A 27,169-nucleotide genomic window follows, 5' to 3' on the forward strand; every position below is an offset into this window, starting at 1 on the left:
CCCCCATTGTAGGGAGAAAACACATACTCATTCTTCAACAGAACAAGTCGTTCGGCATGAGTGCACTCAATCTCTTTCAATTGTTGGCCAATTGTTTGACGTGCTGACAGCCCACGGAACTACAGCCAGCAGAGTCATGAAAAGCAGAATTGACTGCTGCATGACTTGTAGCTCAGATGGCTTGACTGATTTTCAAGGGGATGTGGTGGAAGAAAGATGCCCATGGGCCGCAGATGCAAAATATACAGTTTCATTAGGAGACTACATTTAAGAAAAAGCATAGGAACTGAGGGCACTCTAAGCCAACCAATCTAAATCCACCTCTTCTTGTTTTGGCCTCACCATTCATCCAGTGAGACTTGGGCTTACAAAATTATAAAGAACTTCCTGTCGCTTGCTTGCAGAGAAAGGTGCTTCATTTGGGTGCATAGCAGTCACAGATTGACCACAGTGGCTCTCTCCCTGCAACATTTACACCAAAAGCAACACAGACACATCCCCTATTTGATGCTCTCCTCATTGTTTTTAACCCCCAAAAGTGCAGAGTTTTACATGTTAGCTACAAAAGACCATCAAAGTAGAAATAGGCACTTCCTAAAACACACAAAAAAATTAACTACAACCTTCAATTAAAGAAAAGGATCTAGTTCTAATTAGAGATCCATAGTAAAATTATTTTTTATTAGTTCAAAACTTGAAAACCATAAATATGAGCAGCAATATCATGTAGGAGACACAGTTTTTAGGATACTATTATAGTTTATAATATATAAATATGGGTGCAGAGGAGGAAAGTTAAATACATAGAATAATTAGAGCTCAAATGCTTTTCTGAACCTCTCTTACCAAATAAAATGCGAATTCCAAATTACTGGAAACACTTATTGAATTATAAATACAATAAAACTAGTAAAGGCACAAGTAATCAAAAATGAATAGGATCTAAGAAATTATTATAGATCAATGTATGGTATGTGGCATGTCCATAAAGTGCTTATGTGCAAAAGATATAATATACAACCTATGCATTAGACAGTGTGCTAAATGCAACATACAGACGTGGGTGTTGGTTAATATGTTATGCCCAGACCAATAAAGTAGTACGTTAGGAGGAAAAGATCCCATCTCAATTTATAGATAAAGTGCTTTTAGTGCCAAACTACCTTTTAGCCAGTTTTTCAGGTTCCAAGATGTATGTGTCCTGCGCAGCGTCCCCTCACCTTAGTCACTTAAAGCAATTTATTTATAAATTGAGATTGGGTCTGTGACACACAAGCCTAGGTTTTAGAATTTTTGTTTGATTTACTAGCAAAATTAGGATACAGGGTATTAAACTGCATTTCTGGACTGCATATGTTGTGTATGAGGATAGAAACATTTTTGTTATTAAGGTGCTTTACTGTTCTTGCAGTATATAACAGATCAATGAATTCACATTACACTAACTATGCCGGTACAGCACTTTCCTATAGATTACTTTGGATTATTATTTTAAAGGTGCTTCAGTAGTTGAGAAACACAGCACAATCTAATGTTGGCCTTTTTCTAAAAGGCCAAAGGGAATGAGTTATGCAGTCTGACTTCCATGTTTTTACTGACTGTTATATCCCCTTTCCCCCGGATTCATTCCACTAGACCATGTGATGTGATAGCTGCAGGGTATTATGGGGAATCCCGCCTGGCCATGTTTGTCATTGTTAGTCTGCTCTGTGACTCTTCCCCTGTGTGTGAAAAGGTGTTTGTTTTTTTCTCTTTTTTTTTTAGCTGATCTGTGCTTATTGAATAGCAAATTGTTTAAATTTGTGTGGACTTGCGATATTTAGAAAATTTGTTTCAAAGTCGATTCTCTGTTAATTAATTCGATCATCTATAGTAAATATACATGAAAAAATAGATTTTACTCTTAAAAATAAGCATGAGGACATTAGACTAAGCAGAACACCAACGAAGAAAAAATTATCAAATTTACTCACTTTTTTAACCATGAAATTCAGAAGAATTTTATGACAATCCAACTTAAAATGAAATATGATTCTCCCAGTCTCATAAGTGTGTCCAATTTTAAGTCATCCTATTTACTATTGCAAATGATTGTGTTCCTCGAAATTCCGATTAATGCTCCGCCATATGCTTATAAAAGATATTCCTTCATTATAGTGGACTCCTCCAGCTGTAAAATTGTCACAGTTAGAAATTGCTCCTGGTGATTCTTAAAAGCCAAAATATAAGATTAGCATTTATAGTAGCAAAGGAGTTTGTAGGCAAATTATTACTCAGCTCAACGGTTTTATACTTAAAGATAAAAATAAGAAAAAAAAAGACACAACCATGAAATAAACAGTTTGCTTGCAGGACGGTAAGTAATATAAGTGCACTGCAGGCATCACATGGTATTTGCATAATCTTTCTCCATATGTTTTAAGCTAAATGCAAAACTTGCGTTTCCACACTAATGTTTTATGGTGTTAAATGCAACTATTGGCCATACAATTTAATTGCCTTTTTCTTTGAACAGAAATTGAACAATTTGAAGACTGTTTTAATTGTAGCTTCTAAAGGGCAACATGGAGAACATGGAGCCTATTTTTTAAATTGAGCTTAAACTACTTGTAAAATGAGTATGATATTGCTAAGTTGAGATGTTTTTGTAGCAGTCACAGGTGCTTAACATTTACCGGTAATTTCACACAGAATGTTAACTCACACAAAATTAAAATAATGTGAAAAAGCACTCAAAATTACTACTTATTCAGATACTAGATGGTGGCCCGATTCTAACGCATCGGGTATTCTAGAATATGCATGTCCACGTAGTATATTGCCCAGTCACGTAGTATATTGCCCAGCCACTTAGTATATTGCCCAGTCACGTAGTATATTGCCCAGTCATGTAGTATATTGCCCAGTCGCCTAGTATATTACCCAGCCACATAATATATTGCCCACCCACATAGTATATTGCCCAGCCACGTAGTATATTGCCCAGCCACGTAGTATCTTGCACAGCGATGGAGCATACAGCACAGAGCCACATAGTATACAGACTTAAAATAAAAAATAAACATATACTCACCTTCCAAAGGCCGTTGAAGTCCTGGCCCTGTGTGCGGTGCACGTGGCAGCTTCCGGTCCCAGGGTTGGCATGAGCGCAGGACCTGTGATGATGTCGCGGTCACATGACCATGACGTCATGGCAGGTCCTTCTCGCATACCATCCTTGGCACCGGAACCTGCCGCTTGCATGGAGCGGTCACCGGAGCGTCGCGAGGAGCGGGAAAGGCGGCGGATGGTGAGTATAGCAGGTTTTTTGTTTTTTTTTATTATTTTTAACATGACATATTTTTACTATTGATGCTGCATAGGCAGCATCAATAGTAAATAGTTGGGGACACACAGGGTTAATAGCAGTGGTAACGGAGTGCATTACATCGCTGCCCGTTACCGCTGCCATTAACCCTGTGTGAGCGGTGACTGGAGGGGATTATGGAGCGGGTGCCGGGCACTGACTGCAGGGGAGTAGGGGAGGGACTAATCGGACTATGCCCATCACTGATTGGTTGTGGCAGCCATAACAGGCTGCTGCCGAGACCAATCAGCGATGCAGGATTTCCGTGACGGAAGTTGAGGACAGAAAGATGGAAGTACCCCTTAGACAATTATATATATATATACTCTACAAAATCAGTATGTCCACAGAGCAAGCAGAAAAAACTTCAAAGGGTTGAAGAACCATTGTTAGGCCGGGGTCACACTAGTCTGTAATACGGACGAGTGCTATGCGATAAAAAATCGCATAGCACTCGGACCAATGTTAATCTATGGGGCAACTCCTATCATGTGTTTTTTTCTCGTCCGTATTACGCTTGCGAGTGAAATTGCAGCATTCTGCGATTGTCCGCGTATCTCAGCAGAGAAATGCCAATGCAAGTCTATGGGTGCAAGAAAAAAACTCACAGCACACAGATGGTGTGACTTGCGAGAAATTCTCAGATATTGGCCAGGTGACAGGAAATTGCCTCAGCCATTATTCAGGAAGCTTTCACATGCTAAATAGCCTGGGAAGTTCAACAACAAGCCACCAGCATGCCTCCATGGAGTACAGCAAGATGTCCAGGCAAATTAATGTGGATCTTCTGATAGATTTGGTGCAGGAGAGGCCCAAAAACGGTAATTAGTTCTTACCGGTAATTGTATTTCCAGGAATCCACCTGACAGCACCATTGGAGGACGTCCTTCTTATCCGCAGTGGGACAGGAACCACAAGTTAAAAGGACCCTCCCCACTCCACCCACCAGTGATTTTCTAAGTACCACATCTGGATGGATGCAAAAAAGAGAGTTTATTTACAATTACACACCAATGTTACATCACATTAGTCAGTAGTAAAAGTTTGCAGTGGGAGGGAACTAGTAGTGCTGTCAGGTGGATTCCTGGAAATACAATTACCGGTAAGAACTAATTACCGTTTTCCAGTCCACCACCTGACAGCACCATTGGAGAATACCAAAGGATGTTAACTAGGGTGGGACTACTGCATGTAAGACTTTTCTACCAAAGGCTAATTGGTCTGATACGACATCTAATTTATAGTGTCTAGCAAAGGTAGAAAGACTAGTCCAAGTCGCCGCCCTACAGATTTGCTCAGCTGAGGCACCCCCCTTCTCTGCCCATGATGTAGAAATGGCTCGTGTTGAGTGGGCCCTAAGAGTGTCCGGGGGATCTTTCCCTTGGTTTGTATATGCTAGGCTAATCATGTTTTTAATCCACCTAGCAATGGTTGATTTTGCTGCCTTGCAACCCCTATTTGGACCACCGTATTGAATAAATAAGTTAGTGTCCCGTCTCCAGCTTTTTGTCGCCCCCAGGTATTTTAGAACAGTCTGCCTAACGTCAAGGTTATGGTAGACCCCTTCTTTTGCGTTTTTAGGGTGTTGGCAGAAAGAAGGAAGGATTATCTCCTGATTGATATTGGTAGATGATACTACTTTGGGGAGGAAAGCTGGGTTATGTTTGAAGACTATTCTGTCGTCAAAGATTTGAAGATATGGGTTCTGGATAGAAAGAGCCTGCATCTCCCCTAGCCTTTTAGCCGATGTGATGGCAATCAGGAAGGCGGTTTTAAAGGAGAGATTGGCTATGTCCATATCTTCTGACAGTAAGTAAGGGGTTTTACACAAAGTGTTAAGGACCAAGTTTAGGTCCCAAGGAGGAGTTGATTTCCTCACAAGTGGCCTCATTCTCTGTGTGGCCCTGGAAAATCTGGCTATCCAGGGATGGGAGGCTAGTGATGTATCAAAAAATACACTAAGTGCTGCAATCTGTACTTTTAGAGTGCTAGGCCGAAGGCCCTTGTCAAATCCGAGTTGCAGGAAATCGAGGATTTTGGGGATATCTGGTTTTGAAGTATCCACATGACCTTCTCCCAGAAAGGAACAATACCGCTTCCAGATCTTGTTGTAAATCGCCGAAGTCACCGGCTTTCTGCTTGCCTGGAGTGTGGTAATGACATCTTCTGACAGGCCTCTAGATCTTAGGGTTTGCCGTTCAGGATCCAAGCAGATAGGTGAAAAGAGTCTGGATTCTTGTGGAATACTGGACCTTGAAGTAGAAGGTCCTGCCTGTTCGGTAGAAAGACTGGTTCTTCTGTTGACATCCTGGACAATAGAGAAAACCAGCTCCTTTTCGGCCAGAAAGGAACCACCAGGATTACGGTTGCTCTTTCGTCTCGTATCTTCCTGAGTGTCTTCGGTATCAGAGGAAGAGGCGGAAAAGCGTATAGGAGACCTTCTCCCCAATACTGAGACAAGGCGTCTACTCCTGTGGCTCCATCTAGAGGATTCAGAGAAAAAAATGCTCTGGCCTTTGTGTTTGACCTGGTGGCAAAGAGGTCCACCTGAGGCGTTCCCCATTTCTGGCACAGACTGCTGAATACTTCCGGGTTCAATTCCCATTCTCCGGGATGTACCGACTTTCGGCTCAGGAAATCTGCAACCTGATTCTTGGCACCTTCCAGGTGAACTGCCGAGATGGATTTGACAGATCTTTCTGCCCACCTGAAAATCTGGTCTGCTAAGTGTTGCAGTGGTGGATGTCTCGGACTGGTTTTAAATTTATAATCGTCCGGGAGTCTCCGGATGGTTTCTTTATTGAAAACAAATGGGAATAATGGCCTCTGCCTCTTTCTGAGATGGGAACTGGCACAATCGCTTCTAATTCTAACAGCTCCTGAATGTTTGTCCACATGGAGGAGTCGGAGAGCAGGCAAGGTCGGGTCACTACAAATCTTTCTGGGGGACTGCTGGAGAACTCTAATTTGTATCCCTGTGCAACTACTTGTAGAATCCAAGGATTCTGGGATACCTTCTGCCAACCCCCTAGAAATTTCTGTAATCGACCTCCCACCTTTATGTCATTTATTTGACTTTGGTGTGCCTGCACTAGGGAAGATGGAGTCTCTACCCTTTCCACCCTTGGGATAAGACCACCTCCCAGTCTTCCCTTTCCCCTTGTAGTTTGTCCTCTGACCAGGTCGGGACCTACGAAAGGGTTGATATTTTTTGGTATTCTCCTCAGGAAAACCCTTCTTTTTATCTGAGGCTTTTTCTAGAATATCGTCTAGAATCGGCCCAAATACTTTATTTCCTGAGAATGGGATTCCACACAATTTATTTTTTGACTGGAGATCCCCCGACCAGGTCTTTAGCCATATGGCTCTTCTGGCCGCATTAGACAGGGATTCGCTTCTAGCCGCAAACCGTACAGATTCGGCAGAAGCATCCGCCATAAAGCCTGTTGCGAGTTTGAGCAAAGGCAATGATTTAAGGATAACCTCTCTAGAAGTCTTGGCTTTGAGGTGATCCTCTAAGTCGTCAATCCATAAGTGCATTGACCGGGCTACGGAAGTTGCCGCTATATTGGCCCGTATTATTGCCGCGGAGGACTCCCAAGTTCTCCTTAGCAAACCATCCGCTTTACGATCCATAGGATCCTTTAACGCGGAAGAGTCCTCAAATGGAATTGAGGTCTTCTTCGCCACCTTTGCTAGTGGGACATCGATCTTGGGAACTTCATCCCACACTTTAATGTCCTCAGGGTTGTAGGGCAGACGAAGTCTAAAGTCCCTGGGAATCACTAGCTTATTCTCCGCTTCCTGCCACTCTTCCAGGATCATGGAACGGATGTGGTTGTTGACGGGGAAGACTTTTGTCACCTGAGCATGTAATCCGCCAAACATCTCGTCCTGGATCGAGGTTTCCTCTGGTGTATCTTGTAGCTGCATGGTGTTACGTACAGCATAAAGAAGTTCATCTGTGTCTGCTGCGGCGAAGAGATATCTCTTCCCTTTGCCCACAGATCCTCCCTTGGCCTCTTCCGTGAAGTCTGTGGTTCTGACTGAGTCTGGGGAAGATTCAAGCCTGAGATAGAAGCCTGAACCTCCTGTCGAATCATGGTCCTCATGCTGGATAGTAGTGCCGTCTGCTCATCACCCACAATTTTGGATGTGCACGATCTGCACAATGGTTTCCGCCAATTTTCTGGAAACTTAGTGGCACAAATCGGGCATTTATTCTTCCCCGATTTTTTCCTTTCAGTTGTGGGGATGCGTAAGTAGGGAAGCGGGGGGGAGGGGTGGGCTTTGTGGTATGGCTTTACATAGCCTACTCACGTGCCCCTGAAGCTGGTCAGTCCCCTCAGGTCTGGTAGTGTCCTCCATGATGAGGATAATATTACAATACAGCCGTGTGCACCTTTTGTCAGGATAGCCGGCGGAACAACGACCCCCATTGTATGCTTATATAGGTTTTACCTGGTTGATCCTGCCTCCTTACCGCGCCCCGCGCGGTCGACCATGCTGAGAAAAGGCCTTCCTGAAGGCCGGCGCTGCCGCTGGCGTCCTCCGGTCCGATGCTTGCCGCGACCGGAAGTGACGCGGCCGCCGACCGGAAGTGACGCGACCGCGTGTCCTGGAGCCGGCAGCGGCTGCTGCACAGAGAGCCCCCGCCGAAACGGCTGCGGCCGCATGCGGGAACAGCCGCCGCTGCAGCAGACAGCGCCCGGGCCGAGAGCCCCAGCAAGGAGAAACGGACCTTGGCCCCAGGAGCAGCGCTACACTGGGGGAGGCTGAGGGACCCCCCATCGCAGGTATCAGCCGCAGATATCTTGCGGCGGGGAAGGGAAAGGCTGGGCCCCCCGATCCCCACCATCTGCACAGCACCGTCGGAGGCTACGTCTTGCAGTTCCTATCCGCAGTGGGACAGGAAAAACACTGGTGGGTGGAGTGGGGAGGGTCCTTTTAACTTGTGGTTCCTGTCCCACTGCGGATAAGAAGGACGTCCTCCAATGGTGCTGTCAGGTGGTGGACTGGAAATATGGGATCTACGTGATGCCCATTATGCTGACTGTGCCCCCAAGGATGCCTCATGGAAGCGTATCTGCCGGCAAATGTTTGCTACATATGAAGAAAGTACACCTAAGTTGCAGCATAAAATGAGTAAGTACTACCCTTAATTTTTTGGAAAAAAGAGTGTCTTTAAAGAAAACCACAAATAAAAAAAAACATCTCATCATATGTGCTGTTATGCTTGCTAGCCTGGCTGTTATAAAATTTACAGTTGTCAAGTAGCATGGCACACTACTCTTTAACCTACATTTGTCTATAGTCATCCTAATGTGCCTATTTTTTGGGTTAACTTTGTAGTGTCTGATGTCATGAGACGGTGGTGGAGCTGCCGTGACCAGTTCCGCAGAGAGCATCAGAATGGGGCAAGGAGTTGGTCTGAGGAACCCAAAAAGCGAAAATATATTTACTTTGATCGTTTAAATTTTCTGGCTCCAGTTCTTGATCTCCGTCCGTAAGTGCTTGAGTCAGCATACCACCCATTTGTCACGTGATGTTACATTATGAATAGTGTTGAGCGATACCCTCCGATATGCAAAGGTATCGGTATCGGATTGGATCGGCCGATACCCAAAAAGTATCGGATATCGCCGATACCGATACCCGATACCAATGCATATCAATGGGACACAAAATATCGGAATGGTTCCCAGGGTCTGAAGGAGAGGAAACTCTCCTTCAGGTCCTGGGATCCATATTCATGTATAAAATAAAGAATAAAAATAAAAAATATTGATATACTCACCCCTCTGACGGACCCGGCTCTCACCGGTCCAAGCGTCTGCCTCCGTTCCCTAAGAATGCAGAGTGAAGGACCTTCGATGATGTCGCGGCTTGTGATTGGTCACAAGCCACGATGTCATCGCAGGCCCTACACTCACTCATTCTTAGGAACGGAGGCTGCCGGTTACATCGCTAAGGTCCAGGGTCCGCCGGAGGGGTGAGTATATCAATATTTTTTATTTTTATTATTTATTTTTTACATGAATATGGATCCCAGGGCCTGAAGGAGAGTCTCCTCTCCTCCAGACCCTGGGAACCATACGCACCGCACACTTCCGATTCCGATTTCCGATATCGCAAAAATATCGGAACTCGGTATCGGAATTCCGATACAGCAAATATCGGCCAATACCCGATACTTGCAGTATCGGAATGCTCAACAATAATTATGAACTTTTTTTTAAAATTAATATGAAAAACAGCATAGAATCAAACCTAACTGAGCGTGAGACTGGCTCAGATTCGGAGGTCCAAATCAACCCAGTTGATGAAGGGGAAGAACAGGCTGAAGCATCTTCCCAACTGTCAACAAGTCAGCAACAACCACCACCAGCACGGGCTTCTGTGGAACAGGAGCTGTTATGACCCCAATGGCAGAGGGTCTCAGAAATAATTACTAAGTCTGCAAACACAATAAACCAGCTCATAGGGCAGTGGTAACTGAGCTGACCATATATCTAATCCTAGCACCACAAATAGCAGCAGCCGGGGAACGTGCCTACGTTGGTTCTAGACGTCTCGCGCCAGCCGGAGAACTAACTAACCCTAGAAGGGAAAAGAAAGACCTTTCTTGCCTCCAGAGAAAAGACCCCAAAAATTGGATACAAGCCCCCAACAAATAATAACGGTGAGGTAAGAGGAAAAGACAAACGTAAGAATGAGCTAGGTATTTAGCAAAGAGAGGCCCACTAGCTAATAGCAGAATATAGTAAGATGACTTATATGGTCAGCAAAAACCCTATCAAAATATCCACGCTGGATATTCAAGAACCCCCGAACCGTCTAACGGCCCGGGGGGAGAACAACAGCCCCCTAGAGCTTCCAGCAAAGTCAGGAATCACATTTAGTACAAGCTGGACAAAAATGAGAGCAAAGCAAATAACCAAAAAAACAAAGAAGCAGGACTTAGCTTAATTTTGCACGAACCGGGACCAGCAGACAGGAGCAAACAGAAAGGATCTGATTACAACGATGCAAGGCACTGGACTAAGGATCCAGGAAGCTTATATAGCAACACCCCTGGACTAACGACCCAGGTGAGTGCCAAACTGAGGAAAGACAATCCCAGAGTCATATCACTAGTAACCACAAGAGGGAGCCAAAAAGTCTAATTCACAACAAGGAGCCAAATGAAGAACAGGAGGATCGTGGACCCAGTAGCAGCCCAACACTCCCACTTGATACTTCACCACAGCCTGCAGTAGTGTCACGCCGTGGCCACCGCAGGAGGGAGCTTTCCACCACTGGATCCAAACAGTAAGTGGATACTAGGGTATTGAACTACTTGTCCTGCACTGCAAATGATGAAGGAGAAGAGGCGTATGCACGGAGTCTGTCACGCTATCTCCACACAATCCCCAGAGAAGTGAGACTGTGGGCCAGAGGTGGCATTCAAATAGTTTTAGATGCTTGCATCCCACCCAATAACCCCATTCCAATATTGTCTTACCTTGAAAGATGGCAACTTTCAAGGCATAACATTCTCCAACTGGCAGAACAACCAGAGGAGAATACTAGAATTGATAATGACCCCCCTCCCACAAGAAGTCCTTCTCCACAAAGACCTGAAGGCCCCGTACAACATCAGCCACAACATGGCCAAATCATGCCACCAGCTTCACTTCACCAGTATGGCCACTTGAACATACCCAATGTAGGACAGTGGCCACTACATGGGTACGGTCAACATGGACATTCTGGTGGGTATCCACAAATGGGTACTGCCAATACCCAGGATTATTATCTTCACCATTACCAAAATGCTCAGCACCAGCATGTCCCACAACCAGTCCCTTCCATGCTCCATCATGCAGCCTTAGGAACCACTCAGGCTCATGGCCAATTGGGCACACAGAGTAGCCAAAACACTCAGGATGCTGCACCATCATCTTTTCCACCTTCATACATAAATTTGTAATGTTTCTTGTGATTGTTTTTATGGTTACCTGTTTTATTTTTATTTTTTTTAATTTTAAACAAAAAATTGTTTGAGGCATGATAATAGTGCCCATAACTTCCATATGTTGTGAATATGGTTATTATGACATGCAAACATTATGTCAGTAAAGTGAGTTACTTAAAAGTGTCTTTTTAAAAAAAAGATATATAGGTGATGTTAACATCAATGTAGTTAACACATTTTTCACAAAAAACACAGTTTTAAAAAGGTAACATCAGTTTATTTTACACACATAACAAAAAAAGAATTATAACATGTACACTGCATTCTCTTGCAACGGAATAGATCCTTCTGGAGATACAAAATAGTTTGTAAAGACATCCCGCACTTTCAATTCAGACGGTGGACGACGGGCCTGATGTCCATGTGAAGGAGCCTGGACATTATTTGCATCGTCAAAATCATCACCAACATTTGTACTACAGTCGTGAATTCTTATGAAGTTGAGAAGAACAACATATGATTTGATAACTAGATTCACATTTTCTTCACTTAATTGTATTGCAGACTGTAGAACACGCCATTTTGCACTCAGAATCCCAAAGGCACACTCCACCAGGCGTCAGGCACGGGAAAGGCGGAAGTTAAAGATTCGACGCTGGTGGTCCAGGGTTCGGCACGGATAGGGCCTCATGAGGTTCCTACTTAATTGTAAGGCCTCATCACCAACCATTACATAAGGGACAGCTTCAAGATTAGACTGTGGAAGCTGCCATGGGGGTGGGAGGTGCAACTGATTACTGCGCATACGACGACCCATTGTGGAAGTATGGAACACTTGTGAGTCTCCGGTTCAACCATAGGCCCCAATATCAACTATTCGAAACATGTATGCGCTGTCGACCAAGGCCAACAGCACCACCAAAAAGTATTCTTTAAAATTTTAATATTGTGAGCCAGAGTTGGGTGGTTTCTGGACACGGATGTGCTTGCTATCCACGGCACCAATACAGTTAGGAAACTGGCATGTCTCCTCAAACCCACGGGCAATACGCAGCCAGTCTTGCTGTTTTGGCTCAGGCATTACCGACTGATGCAATCGTGACCAAGTTTGTGAGCACATAGCCCGTACAATGCCTGAAATTGTTGATTTTCTGATTAGGAACTCCAAATGTAGTGCCGCGTAGGACAGGCTAGAAGAAAAAAAGAAAAAAGTGTTAGGACATATCCAGCCATCATCATACAAAGGTTACGCCAACATAACATTTACAATGGAGAGTGCAAACTAAGCCATGACTCAACATGTTATAGCAGGTATACAATGCTAAGGGAACATAGCATAAATACAAAGAGCAAGTAATATGAAAGGCATAATTATCTTATGTTCAAATTTTAAAAAAAGCCGCGAAAAAAAAGAAGAAATGTATGTGTATAAAATACATCAAATACATATGAAACATACAGTTTTTTAACATACCGTAAAGTAAGTAGAAGCTGCTCCTCAGCGGAAATAGCCTTGCACATCAAGGTGTCCTTATGGGTGATACCAGGCCGCAGAGTCTCAAGAAGAATATAAAATGTGGCCAGGCTCATCCGAGCATATTGGTAAAATTTGTCTGGATGGCTGCGGAGTGAAGTGTAGAGACGATGAAAATGGCCTTTTGACACCCGTTTCCTCATAAGTGGATGGACCCATATTCTTCTCCGCCTCCTCGGATCCGCAATCACTGGGTAAGGTGCCCCAAAATGCTGGGACAAAACCCAGTGTTAAAGCACCTGTTCAGTGTGGTTAAAGGTTAGCCTATATGACATGTTGCAGACAAATCAGCTCGCAAAATACACCAGCAAAAACTCTCAAGCCAAGCAAGGAGGAGGGGACTTGTAATTGAGCCAATAAATAGGGTCCAACATTAATTTTGTAATGATTTTCAGGCCAGGGATCCTTCATTTCCTCATTTTGCAAGTGTACGATAAAATCTCACCATACGGATGAGATACGGATGACACACGGATAGTTTTTTGAGAAAAAATCGCATCATCGCATTGCAAACGGATGAGATACGGATCACCATATGGAGAACATTTGTGCGATTCTCAGCAGACAAAATCGGACATTTTTTATACATTGTGCGTGACTCCAGCCTTAGTGTTAGGATTAACCAACCTGAGAAAAGTTGATACTGGCTCAATTCATTTTGAGACCCTTTACACTGTGTGCAGAATATTAGGCAAGTTGTATTTTGATCACATGATAGTTTTTTATATATGTTGTCCTACTCCAAGCTTTTCAGGCTTGAGAGCCAGCTACCAATTAAGTAAATCAGGTGATGTGCAGCTCTGTAATAAGGAAGGGTGTTGTCTAATGACATCAAAACCCTACAAAAGGTGTGCTTAATTATTAGGCAGCATCCTTTCCTTTGGCAAAATGGGTCAGAAAGGAGATTTGACGGACTCTGAATGAAAAGTCCAAAATTGTGAGATGTCTTGCAGAGGGATGCAGCAGTCTTGAAATTGACAAACTTTTGAAGGCTGATCACTGAACAATCAAGCATTTCATGGCAATTAGACAACTGGGTCGCAGGAAGCGTGTTGGGCAAAAAAGGCGCAAAATATCTGCCCATTAATTGAGGAAAATCAAGCGAGAAGCTGCCAAGATGCCATTTGCCCTCAATTTTGCCATATTTCAGAGCTGCAACGTTACTGTAGTAACAAAAAGCACAAGGTGTGCAATACTCAGGGACATGGCCAAGGTAAGGAAGGCTGAAAAACAACCAACTTTGAACAAGAAACATAAGACAAAATGTCAAGACTGGGCCAAGAAATATCTTAAAACTGACTTTTCAAAGATTTTATGGACTGATGAAATGAGAGTGACTCTTGATGGGCCAGATGGATGGACCAGAGGCTAGATCAGTAAAGGGCAGTGAGCTCCTCTCTGAATCAGATGCCAGTAAGGTGGAGGTGGGGTATCGGTATGGGCTAGTATCATCAAAGATTAACTTGTGGGACCTTTTTGGGTTAAGGATGGAGTGAAGCTCAACTCCCAGACCTACTGCCAGTTTCTGGAAGACAACTTCTTCAAGCAGTGGTACAGGAAGAAGTCAGTATTGTTCAAGAAAAACATGATTTTCATGCTGGACAATGCTCCATCACATGCCTCCAACTATTCCACAGCGTGGCTGGAAAGTAAAGGTTTCAATGAAGAAAAAATAATGACATGGCCTCCTTGTTCACCTGATCTGAACCCCATAGAGAACCTGTGGTCCCTCATAAAATGTGAGATCTACAGGGAGGGAAAACAGTACACCTCTCGGAACAGTGTCTGGGAAGCTGTGGTGGCTGCTGCTCGCAATGTTGATCGTAAACAGATCAAGCAACTGACAATCTAAGGATGGAAGGCTGTTGAGTGTCATCATAAAGAAATGTGGCAATATTGGTCACTAATTTTTTGGGGTTTTGTTTTTGCATGTCAGAAATGTTTATTTCTAAATTTTGTGCAATTATATTGGTTAACCTGGTGAAAATAAACAAGTGAGATGAGAATATATTTGGTTTTTATTAAGTTGCCTAATAATTCTGCACAGTACTAGTTACCTGCACAAACAGATATCCTCCTAAGATAGCCAAATCTAAAAAAACACCACTCCAACTTCCAAAAATATTAAGCTTTGATATTTATGAGTCTTTTGGGTTGATTGAGAACATAGTTGTTGATCAATAATAAAAATAATCCTCTAAAATACAACTTGCTTAATAATTCTGCACACAGTGTAAGTGTATGTGCATACATTGCGGATTTTTCAGAATCTGCACAGGAGATTACCTGTGGAATTACCGCTGTTTTCGTGCGGTTTTCGTATGCGTTTTTACACCTGTGGATTACAATTATGGAACAGGTGTAAAACTCTGCAGAATCCACACAAAGAATTGACATGCTGCAGAAAATAAACTGCAGCGTTTCTGGGCGGTATATTCCGCAGCATGTGCACTGCGGATCTGGTTTTCCATTGGTTTACATGGTACTGTACAACACATGGAAAACTGCTGTAAATCCGCAGCGTCACATCCGCTGTGGATCCGCAGCCAAGTCTGCAACATGTGCACATACCCTAAAAGCATACTCTGCAGATTTGTTCATGATTGGAAAAATTATGTTGAAACCTAGTATTAAACAAATCAGCTAAGGTATATATTATTGCAAATTCTATATTTTCATTTCGAAGAAATATTCACATTAGTGTCTTTTTAAATTATTTGGAAAGTGATTTGTAATTTTTTTGTGACACTAATCTATACATTTTTTGGATTGTTTAAATCAAATCTGATCCTTATAGAATGTTCACAAGTTCCTTTTTTGCCACATTTTTCTCATGTTCTTTTTTCCTTGATTGTTTTTGCCACAAAAAAGGTAGCATTTTACTGGCAAATGCTTGAGTTTTCCAGCCCAATTCTTTCCGCGTTTTATTTACCCATTCTAATGCATGGGAAAAATGCATGCACAAAGTGACTTGTACATTCTGTTTAAGGACCTGACTATTTAGTACACATCAATATATTTTTTTTATTTTTGTTGCCTAAAAGTCATAACCATTTTAAAGAGGACCTGTCACCCACCCCAGGCGTTTTTAACTAAAAGAGCCACCTTGTGTAACACTAATGCTGCATTCTGTCAAGGTGGCTCTTTTAGTTCTGGTCCCTGCAAACGGTGAAATAATCACTTTTATAATGTGCCCCTCATACCTCGAATTAGACCTGGGGGCAGGTCTTTCCCCCGTTACACAGACACACCACAGCCATCACTCACGGCCTCTGCGCGTCGGGCGCCGCCTCCTCTTCCTTCATTAGCGTCTCCGGCGCCTGCTCTGTAAGTTCGAAGGGCAGCACAACTATGCATGCCTGAAAAAAAATTACAGCACAGACTCCGAGGACGCTAATGAAGGAAGAGGAGGCGGCACCCGGCACGCAGAAGCCCTGATTGACGGCTGTGGTGCATCTGTGTTAGGGGGGAAGACCTGCCCCCAAGTCTAATTTGAGGTATGAGGGGCACATTATAAAAGTGATTATTGCAGCGTCGGCAGGGACCAGAACTAAAAGAGCCACCTTGACAGAATGCAGCATTAGTGCTGCACAAGGTGGCTCTTTTAGTTAAAAATGCCTGGGGGGGGGGGGGGACAGGTTTCCTTTAACTTTTCTAATTATGTAAGTATATTAGGGCATGCTTATTTGCAGAACAAGTTGTATTTTTAATGCCATGATTTTAGGTGAACAGTGAAATTATTGATTGCATTTTAAAGTAATTGTTATGTATTTAGCTTTTCTGTCACGTTTTACTTCTCAATTTAATAAATAAAAAATAGTTATTTTTGTGTTCCCATTTACAAAGAGACAATATTTCTGTTATTTGCTAATTGGTTCTAGATTTCACTAATATAATTTTGATACACATGGCATTTTAAGCACTTTTTATTCAAAATGTTTAAAAGGCGAGATAAATAAAAAGTAGCACAAATATATTTGGGTCTGCATGTTTTGGTGGCATCTAATATATTTTATGTTTTAGTAATGAGGGAGTGCAATATTGTTGCCTCTCCATTACTAACCCCTGGGCTTGATGTCAGCTGGCAATAAAAATCTGACATCAATGCCAACCCCATTAATTAACTTGCCGCCGCACGAGGGCAAATGTGAAGAGCGGAGGCTAAGCACCAGAATTAGTGCATCTTGCGGATGCCCCATTTCTCTACTGGTTGAGAGCTGGTGTTATTAGTTGGGAAGGGGGCCAATATCCATGGCCCCTTCCTAGGCTATTAATGCCTATCCTTGTTGGTTATTAATTATAGGGGGGACCTTATGCAATTTTTTTTGGGGGGGCACCATTTTAATAGCCAGTAAAGGCTAAGTGTACTGCAATGAGTTGATATTAATAGCCTGGGAAGCGTTGTGTTTATTATAACTTTCTCAGGCTATAAAAATCAGTTCAAGCTGTCTGCTTTCCCTGGTTAACTGGTCCTTCCTTGAACCTCAAGCTGGGGTCTAGTTCCCTGGTCTGCTCCTATATGCACGCTGATCTGTTTCCTCTCCCACTTTGGGAGGTATGGGACAGAAGTGTACAGGATAATGCAAATCTGACACACAGGGAAAACAGACAGGATCTACAGTACATTCAACAGAAATTGTTTAAAAAATGTTGGTGCCATTTTTTCACACTTTCTAGTTTCAAAATGTTAAATTTGGGGCTAGCACACAATCTTGGAGTTAAAAAGGTAAATTATTATTTCTTCACCACCCAAAGGTTTAAAATTCTGTGACATACTTGTGGTATCAATATGATCACTACACCCGTAGATTAATTAATTGAGAGGTTTAGTTTGGAAAATGGAGTCACTTATTTGGGTTTCTGCTATTTAGACACCTCAGGGGCTCTGCCAATGTAACATGGCACCCTCAAACTAGTGGAGCAAAATCTGAACTGTAATATGATGCTCCTTCCATTCTGAGCTTTGCACTTTGCCTCAAAATTAGTTTTTGACAACATATGCAGAACCAGTGAACTCAAGATAAATTGCACAACAAATTTTTGGATCCATTTTCTCATGTTACCCTTTTGAAAATACAAAATTTGGGGCTAAAAAGCATTTTTGTGCGAAAAGTTAGATTTTTTGTAATTTTCACGGCTCAATGTCATAAATTACTGTGAAGCACCTCAGGGTTCAAGATGCTCACCACACATATAGATAAGTTCCCTGAGGGGTCTAGTTTCCAAAATGTTGTCATTTGTGGTGGTTTCCAGTGTATAAGCACATCAGTGCTCTCCAAACATGACATGGTGTCCGCTAATTATGCCAGCAAATTTTGTCATAACACAGCTGTCAGGGGACTTGGGACCAGGTGCTCCTTCCCTGTCCCTAACACTAGGGAGCACTCTAGCTTGCCCTTCTCCCCAGGATACTTCTATAGGTGAAGATGCTAGGGCCTTCACCCTTGCCTTTTCTCCTGAGTTAGTCCTCCGTCTGTTATCTTCCCTCTCTCAGGAAAGAGAATATCCAAACTAGTAAGATAGACTCACATGGTGTACACCACCAACTAATTACAGGAAAGGGGGAAAGGGATTATGGATGTGTGAATAAAATAGTACTTTATTAAATCTTGTCTTAAAATAATGAATTAAATGAATTATACATACATCATAGGATGTATATTGGATCAGTGTGTGAACCATTATTTTATAAGCAGTGCACCACTGTGGTCTACTAGTTCCCTAGTGATAGGTCTCAGATAATATAACATAAATGATATCCCAGCTATGACCCTCATTAAATGCTGATATTCAATTTATTATGGACACTAAAACCTTTTAGTAGTTGGCCGCCATAGATTCCCATTTATACATATGGCGCCGCCCCCTCCTGCATGGGTTCCTCAGTAGGCTCAGTGCTGACCTACCTTAACCCCAGACCTCCCACACCCAGAGGTGAATCCCTATGCCTCTACCAAAGATGGTAATCAACCCTGATCACCAAGGGAGTCAGGAGTCACATACAGAGCTTAGGCATCCTTCACCCTTACTGTGAGCCCTTCACAGAACTGACTACGGAGTGCAGGGTCATTCCACCTGGTGTCCGGTGGACCACCTCCGAACTCTGAAGTTGGCGCAGTGTGGACTCAGCTAAGGAGACATGATCAGGGTCATCATATATAAAACCCAGTGCCAGAAGAAATCCCTCCACCATGTGAAGCAAATGAGAGTCAGACGGGAGAGAAAATGTCCATGCTTGGGGGCTCACTGGATGAACGAGATTACAGTCCCCACACGTTGCTTCTTTTTTAACTGAGGAAACCGGATGTAACCTGAAGTACAGGGATCCACTATAGTATGCTGGGGAGATGGGTGTACCACACCAGATGTATCAGGGTGCTGCGGTGGCGTGTTCGCTACTGTGTTCGGCTGGTGGTACCGCACAAGAGGCTGCATACGGCGTATACATTGTGTGTGTGTGTGGTGCATACAGTGTATACATTGTGTGTGGTGCGCATTGCATATACAGTGTGTGTTTCTGTGTGTGTGTGTGTGGGTGTGTGTGTGGTGCGATGGTGTTCGGCTGGTGGTAACGCACAAGAGGCTGGTACCACCAGCAGTTTCCATATTGAGACACCTATCACTTGGGTGTCCCAATATGGCGGTCGGTAAACTTCCGCCGCTTGGAATTCTGGGATCCGGACACATCTGGACGGAACAGGATGTGAAGAAATTACAAGGTAAGTATATATTAAGATACCAGATTTCCCTCAGGCCTTAATATTACACATGATTGTATGTTATAGTACAATTAAGAGAGAGAGGGGTAGAATCAAAAGGTAGTGAAGAAATGGGAGAAAGAAAGGGAAAAGGGAAAATAGGGTTTTTTTCCCCTTCCCTCAGTTCCCACATGCACATGTTTTTAGAACATTATACGGCACTATGTTTTCTTTCCTTTTCTCCCATTCTGTTTTTGTTTTTGTCTAGTTGTTTTTATACAAATTTTTGCAATTGTGTTACATACATGGCTTTGTTAATGCATTTACTTCACATGTTCACTGATGGTTAGGCAATCTATCTAAGGCTATGTTCACATTTGCGTTGTTGGGCGCAGCGTCTGCGACGCAACCAACAATGCATGTACACAACGCAGCGTTTTGCGATGCATGCGTTGTCATAAGATAGTAAAGATCAGGAGTTTCGGAGCAGGGAAAATGCTACAAGTAGCGTCCTCTGCGCCCTGTCTTGTGCGTCAATATGACGCATGTGTCGTAAAACGCATTACAACGCATACTGGCACATGTCCATGCGTCCCCCATGTTAAAGATAGGGGCGCATGACGCATGCGTCGGTATCCGTCGACGACGCTGCGCCCAACAACGCAAATGTGAACGTAGCCTAAGGTGTGCTGTTTTTCTACCTCCATCTGTATTGGTTGGCATATACCATGTGATCTTGATTCTGCTTGTGTATATATGTTCTACCTTGCATATTATGCACTACCATGAATAAGGCTCCTTAGCCAAACCGCTTGGTCAGTGTGCCACTGGTGACTCCATCTCTGTTTTTGAATTTTATTCATTTTTGATAATACCATTTTTTCTGAATTTTACCACATATGCCTCGCTGGATTTCCAATCCCTTTCATATTGAATGCTGAAGATTTTGCCTTGCTTCAGGCCATCCGCGCGGGACTTCTCATCTGTATTCCTACAACGTGGTGAGCTGAATTTTCTTATTTTTTCACTAGGTTTTAGAATGTTGCAACTTTTTGGTATTTTCTGTCATATAGGTCCCTCAAAGTGACTTCAAATGTGATGTGGTCCCTAAAAAAATGTTTTTTGAAAATTTTGTTGTAAAAATGAGAAATTGGGATAAAATTAAGCACACCAGTAGCGCTTCAGAAACTGTGAATCCTGCAGCGGATATAAATACAGTGCCACCCTTCTGTATTAGTAGCTATAAACAGGTATATATATAAAAATAATCCGCGCTGGGTTCTCCAGTTACCTCCAAAAAACAATAAGTATTTGCACCGATTATCCCACTTGTGCACCACTATAATTCCAGAAGTGCCATGTTTTCTGGTTAAACCTAAATTAGAGAGTCATGTCACACAAAATAGTGACTAAATAACATTTCCCACATGCCTACTTTACATCAGCACAATTTTTAAAACAAGTTTTTTTGTTAGGAAGTCATAATGGTTAAAAGTTGACAGGCAATTTCTCATTTTTATATATAAAAATAATCCGCGCTGGGTTCTCCAGTTACCTCCAAAAAACAATAAGTATTTGCACCTTTTATATGACTTTAAAAAACTATTAAAAAATAAGTTTGTGCTGTGTTTTAAAATAGCTCCACCATGGAGTACGAAATTACCATAAGGAAACTCTAAGCGAGATAATAAATTGATTTTTTACCTGGTGCGGTCTAGTCGATAATGTCCACAGTTCCTTTTAGTCAGTCTTTGTAAAAGTCCAAATGTGGAAAAATGCGGCTTCGGTGGAGTTGTTTTTTTTTTTTTTTTTTTCTCTTTTGCTTTTACGTGAGCGGACTCCAGGCAGTGCCCCGGCCGGCGGCAAACAGCCCTATGCTCGCTCACTGCTACTAGCGACTATGCGCTGTTGTGCAGCTCTCGGTTCTCTGCCTCTGCAGGACCTTGCGTGATGTCACGGTCATGTGATTGCTCACGTGACTTGCTACAGATAACTAGTAGGAAATTGGTCCACCGTGCTATCTGTAGCAAGTCACGTGAGCAATCACAGAAATTGCCTGTCAACTTTTAACCATTATGACTTCCTAACAAAAAAACTTGTTTTAAAAATTGTGCTGATGTAAAGTAGGCATGTGGGAAATGTTATTTAGTCACTATTTTGTGTGACATGACTCTCTAATTTAGGTTTAACCAGAAAACATGGCACTTCTGGAATTATAGTGGTGCACAAGTGGGATAATCGGTCAACTGTAATGAAGAAACACTTGGCACTCATACAGGTATATTGAAAAGAAATGTATTTAATTCCAGTCTCAGCAGTGGACATTGCAGGCCTTTGCATAGTGCGACTTCACATGGATTTTCTCTATTTAGATGACTAATGTAGGTACTGTATATACTCGAGTATAAGCCGAGAATTTCCGCCCTAATTTTTAGGCTGAAATTGCCCCTCTCGGCTTATACTCGAGTCATACCCAGGGGTCGGCAGGGGAGGGGGAGCGGCAGCTGTGTAATCATGCTCACCTGCTCTTGGCGTGGTCCCTGATTCTCCAGGTGCTGACAGCTTCTTGCTGTAGTGAGCGGTCACATGGTACCGCTCATTACAGTAATGAATATGGACCATGTTATGGGCATGTTCATTACTGTAATAAGCGGTACCGTGTGACCGCTCACTACGGGAAGAAGCTGCCGGCGCCAGGGAACAGACGTGTAGGGAACGCGCCAGGAGCAGGTGAGTATAACACAGTGCGCGATATTCACCTGTTCCCGGTCCACCGTTGGCGCCGCTCCGTCTTCTGCATCCTCTGCAGTGACGCTCAGGTCAGAGGGCGCAATGACGCAATTAGTGCGCACCGCCCTCTGCCTGAACAGTCTGTGCAGAGGACGGGGAAGACACAGCGGCGGTCAGCAGTGGAACGGGAAAGGTGAGAATAGCAAGTGCTGGGGCCTGAGCGACGAGAGTATGTGATTTTTTATTTTTTTAACTGCAGCAACAGCATATGGTGCAAATATCTGTATGGAGCATCTTATGGGGCCATGTGCAGCATTATATGGAGCAAATATCTGTATGGAGCATCTTATGGGGCCATGTGCAGTATTATATGCAGCAAATATATGTATGGAGCATCTTATGGGGCCATGTGCAGCATTATATGGGGCAAATATCTGTATGGGGCCATGTGCAACATTATATGGGGCAAATATCTGCATGGAGCATCTTATGGGGCCATGTGCAGCATTATTTGGGGCAAATATCTGTATGGGGTCATGTTCAGCATTATATGAGGCAAATATCTCTATGGAGCATCTTATGGGGCCATAATCCGCATTTGTGGAGCATTATACGGGGCAAATATGTCTATGGAGCATCTTATGGGGCCATAATCAGCATTTGTGCAGCACTGTATGGGGAAAATGTCTGTATGGAGCATTTTATGGGGTCATAATCAGCGTTTGTGCAGCATTGTATGGGGCAAATGTCTGTATGGAGCATCTTATAGGGTCATAATCTACATTTGTGCAGCATTATATGGGGCATATTTTAATATGAAGCATCTTATGGAGCCCATCATGCACTGTATGGAGCATTATATGGGACATATTTTGTATGGAGCATCTTATGGGGCCCATCATGATCTGTATTGAGCATTATATGGGGCTCCTGATTCAATATGGATATTCAAAAACACTTAAACTAATGATGTCTCAATTAATTTTACTTTTATTGGTATCTATTTTTATTTTTGAAATTTACCAGTAGCTGCTGCATTTTTCACCCTAGGCTTATACTCGAGTCATTAAGTTTTCCCAGTTTTTTGTGGCAAATTTAGGGGGGGGTCGGCTTATACTCGAGTATATACAGTAACTTGCTGACCGAAACGTCTCTTATTTTTTCTGGATTTTCTACATTCAATAAATTTCTTTTGAATACACCTCTCTGACTTAAGGACATAAAAAATAAAATTGCAAAATTGCTAAATGTTTAAAATTTTTACCAAATTTCTGACTTTTTCACAAATAAACTTGTCATATCAAATAAATGTTACCACTATCATGAAGTAAATTATGTCACAAAATATTCTCAGAATCAGTGGGATCCATTGAAGCATTCAACACTTATGACCTAATAAATTGACAATGGTCAGAATTGAAAAAATTGGCCTGGTCAGGAATGTGAAAACAGGCTTCAGGTTGAAGAGATTAATAAAAATTTGTTGCAAAGTCTTGGCATTGAGTAAAACAGGTAGCACAATGAAATGGGCATCTTGCTTAATTTATCTTCTACCACCAGTAATACCTGTGTTACTTGCTGACACGGGTAGGTCAGTAATAAAATCTACAGATAAATGAGACCATTGTCTATAGGGAATTGCTAAAGGTTGAAGAACCCTGGACGGATGAGTATTTGGGGTCTTAAAATGCACACAATTACTGCAGGAAGCTACATAATCCCGAACATGCTGATTCACCCCAGATCACCAAAAAGAACAAAAATATTGAGTAAGAAGATCTGTCCAGGATGTCCAGCCAGGACTGAATCATGATGTTCACTCAAAATTGTAAGACACAGATTCACAGGGACAAACAGTTTACCTGAAGGGCAGGCAGTGTCCCCCCCCCTAAGCCTCTAGGACCTCCTTCTCTATATCAGGACATATAGTAGCAATAACTATTCCTTTCTGTAATATAGGAACCGGCATGCAATTACCTCTTCCTAACTGAAAACAATGAGGCAACACATCTGCATTAATGTTCTTATCCCCTGGCCTATAAGTCACAAAATAGTTGAATCTAATAAAAAGCAATGACGATCTGGCCTGCCTAGGGGTAAGATAAAAAATTTTTATGATCATCTTTTACCATGTCCGGATGAACCGCTCCCTCAAAAAAATGGCGCCCTGTGCTCTTCACAGATGAAAGCAGGTTCACACTGAGCACATGTGACAGTTGTGACATAGTATGGAGATGCGGTGGAGAGCGATCTGCTGCCTGCGACTTCCTTTAGCATGACCGGTTTGGCAATGGGTCAGTAATGGTGTTGGATGGCATTTCTTTGGAGAGCCTCAGAGCCATCCATGTGCTCGTCAGAGGTAGCCAGACTGCCATTATGTACCGAGATAAGATCCTCAGACCCCTTGTGAGATCATATGCTGGTGCGGTTGGCTATGGGTTCCTCCTAATGTAGGACAATGCCAGACCTCATGTGGCTGGAGTGTGTCAGCAGTTCCTGCAATATGAAGGCATTGAATCTATGGACTGGCTCGCCCGTTCCCCAGACCTGAATCCAATTGAACACATCTGGGACATCATGTCTCGCACCATTCACCAACGTCACATTGCACCTCAGACTGTCCAGGAGTTGGCGGATGCTTTAGTCCAGGCCTGGGAGGAGATCCCTGAGGAGACCATCCACTGCCTCATTAGGAGCATGGCCAAGCATTGTAGGGAGGTCATACTTGTACATGGAGGCAAGACACACTCATCTGAACATCATTTCCTTGTCTTGAGGCATTTCCACTGAAGTTGGATTAGCATGTAATTTGATTTTCCACTTTTATTTTGAGTATCATTCCAAATCCAGACCTCCATGGGATATTCATTTTGATTACCATTGATCATTTTTATGTTTTATTGTTCTCAACACATTCCACTATGTAATGAATACAGATTTGCAACTGAAATATGTCATTCAGTGATATCAAGGATGTGGTATTTTACTGTTCCCTTTATTTTTTTGAGCAGTGTGTGTATATGTGTATATATATATATATATATATATATATATATATATATATATATATATATACTGTATATATCAGTGACACACATATATACCATATATACTCGAGTATAAGCCGACCCGAGTATAAGCCGACCCCCCCTAATTTTGCCACAAAAAACTGGGAAAACTTATTGACTCGAGTATAAGCCTAGGGTGGAAACTGCAGCAGCTACCGGTGAATTTCAAAAATAAAAATAGATGCTCCATACCATTCATTATTGCCCCATAGATGCTCCATGTAAAGCTGTGCCATATATAATGCTCCATACCATTGATTATTGCCCCATATATTATCCATACATAGCTGTGCCATATAGAATGCTCTGCACCGTTCATTATGGCCCTATACACTCACCGGCCACTTTATTAGGTACACCTGTCCAACTTCTTGTTAACACTTAATTTCTAATCAGCCAATCACATGGCGGCAACTCAGTGCATTTAGGCATGTAGACATGGTCAAGACAATCTCCTGCAGTTCAAACCGAGCATCAGTATGGGGAAGAAAGGTGATTTGAGTGCCTTTGAACGTGGCATGGTTGTTGGTGCCAGAAGGGCTGGTCTGAGTATTTCAGAAACTGCTGATCTACTGGGATTTTCACGCACAACCATCTCTAGGGTTTACAGAGAATGGTCCGAAAAAGAAAAAAAATCCAGTGAGCGGCAGTTCTGTGGGCGGAAATGCCTTGTTGATGCCAGAGGTCAGAGGAGAATGGGCAGACTGGTTCGAGCTGATAGAAAGGCAACAGTGACTCAAATCGCCACCCGTTACAACCAAGGTAGGCCTAAGAGCATCTCTGAACGCACAGTGCGTCGAACTTTGAGGCAGATGGGCTACAGCAGCAGAAGACCACACCGGGTACCACTCCTTTCAGCTAAGAACAGGAAACTGAGGCTACAATTTGTACAAGCTCATCGAAATTGGACAGTAGAAGATTGGAAAAACGTTGCTTGGTCTGATGAGTCTCGATTTCTGCTGCGACATTCGGATGGTAGGGTCAGAATTTGGCGTAAACAACATGAAAGCATGGATCCATCCTGCCTTGTATGGAGCATCTTTGGGATGTGCAGCCGACAAATCTGCGGCAACTGTGTGATGCCATCATGTCAATATGGACCAAAATCTCTGAGGAATGCTTCCAGCACCTTGTTGAATCTATGCCACGAAGAATTGAGGCAGTTCTGAAGGCAAAAGGGGGTCCAACCCGTTACTAGCATGGTGTACCTAATAAAGTGGCCGGTGAGTCTGGATGCTCCATATAAAGCTGTGCCATATATGCTCTGCACTGTTCATTATTGCCTCATAGATGCTCCTTATAAAGCTGTGCCATATATGCTCTGCACCATTTAGTTTGGCCCCTAGATGCTCATTATAAATCTGTGCCCTATATGCTCTGCACCGTTCAGTTTGGCCCCATAGATGCTCATTATATAGCTGTGCCCTATATGCTCTGCACCGTTCAGTTTGGCCCCATAGATGCTCATTATAAAGCTGTGCAATATATGCTCTGCACCGTTCAGTTTGGCCCCATAGATGCTCATTATATAGCTGTGCCCTATATGCTCTGCACCGTTCAGTTTGGCCCCATAGATGCTCCTTATAAAGCTGTGCCCTATATGCTCTGCACCGTTCAGTTTGGCCCCATAGATGCTCCTTATAAAGCTGTGCCCTATATGCTCTGCACCGTTCAGTTTGGCCCCATAGATGCTCATTATAAAGCTGCCCCATATGGAATGCTCTGCAGTGTTCAGTTTGGCCCCATAGATGCTCCACATAAATCTGTGCCATATATAACGCTGCTGCTGCAATAAAAAAAACAAAACACATACTCACATCTCTTGCTTGCAGCTCC

Source organism: Ranitomeya variabilis, chromosome 1 (genome assembly GCF_051348905.1).
Source record: "Ranitomeya variabilis isolate aRanVar5 chromosome 1, aRanVar5.hap1, whole genome shotgun sequence".
Taxonomy (NCBI): domain Eukaryota; kingdom Metazoa; phylum Chordata; class Amphibia; order Anura; family Dendrobatidae; genus Ranitomeya; species Ranitomeya variabilis.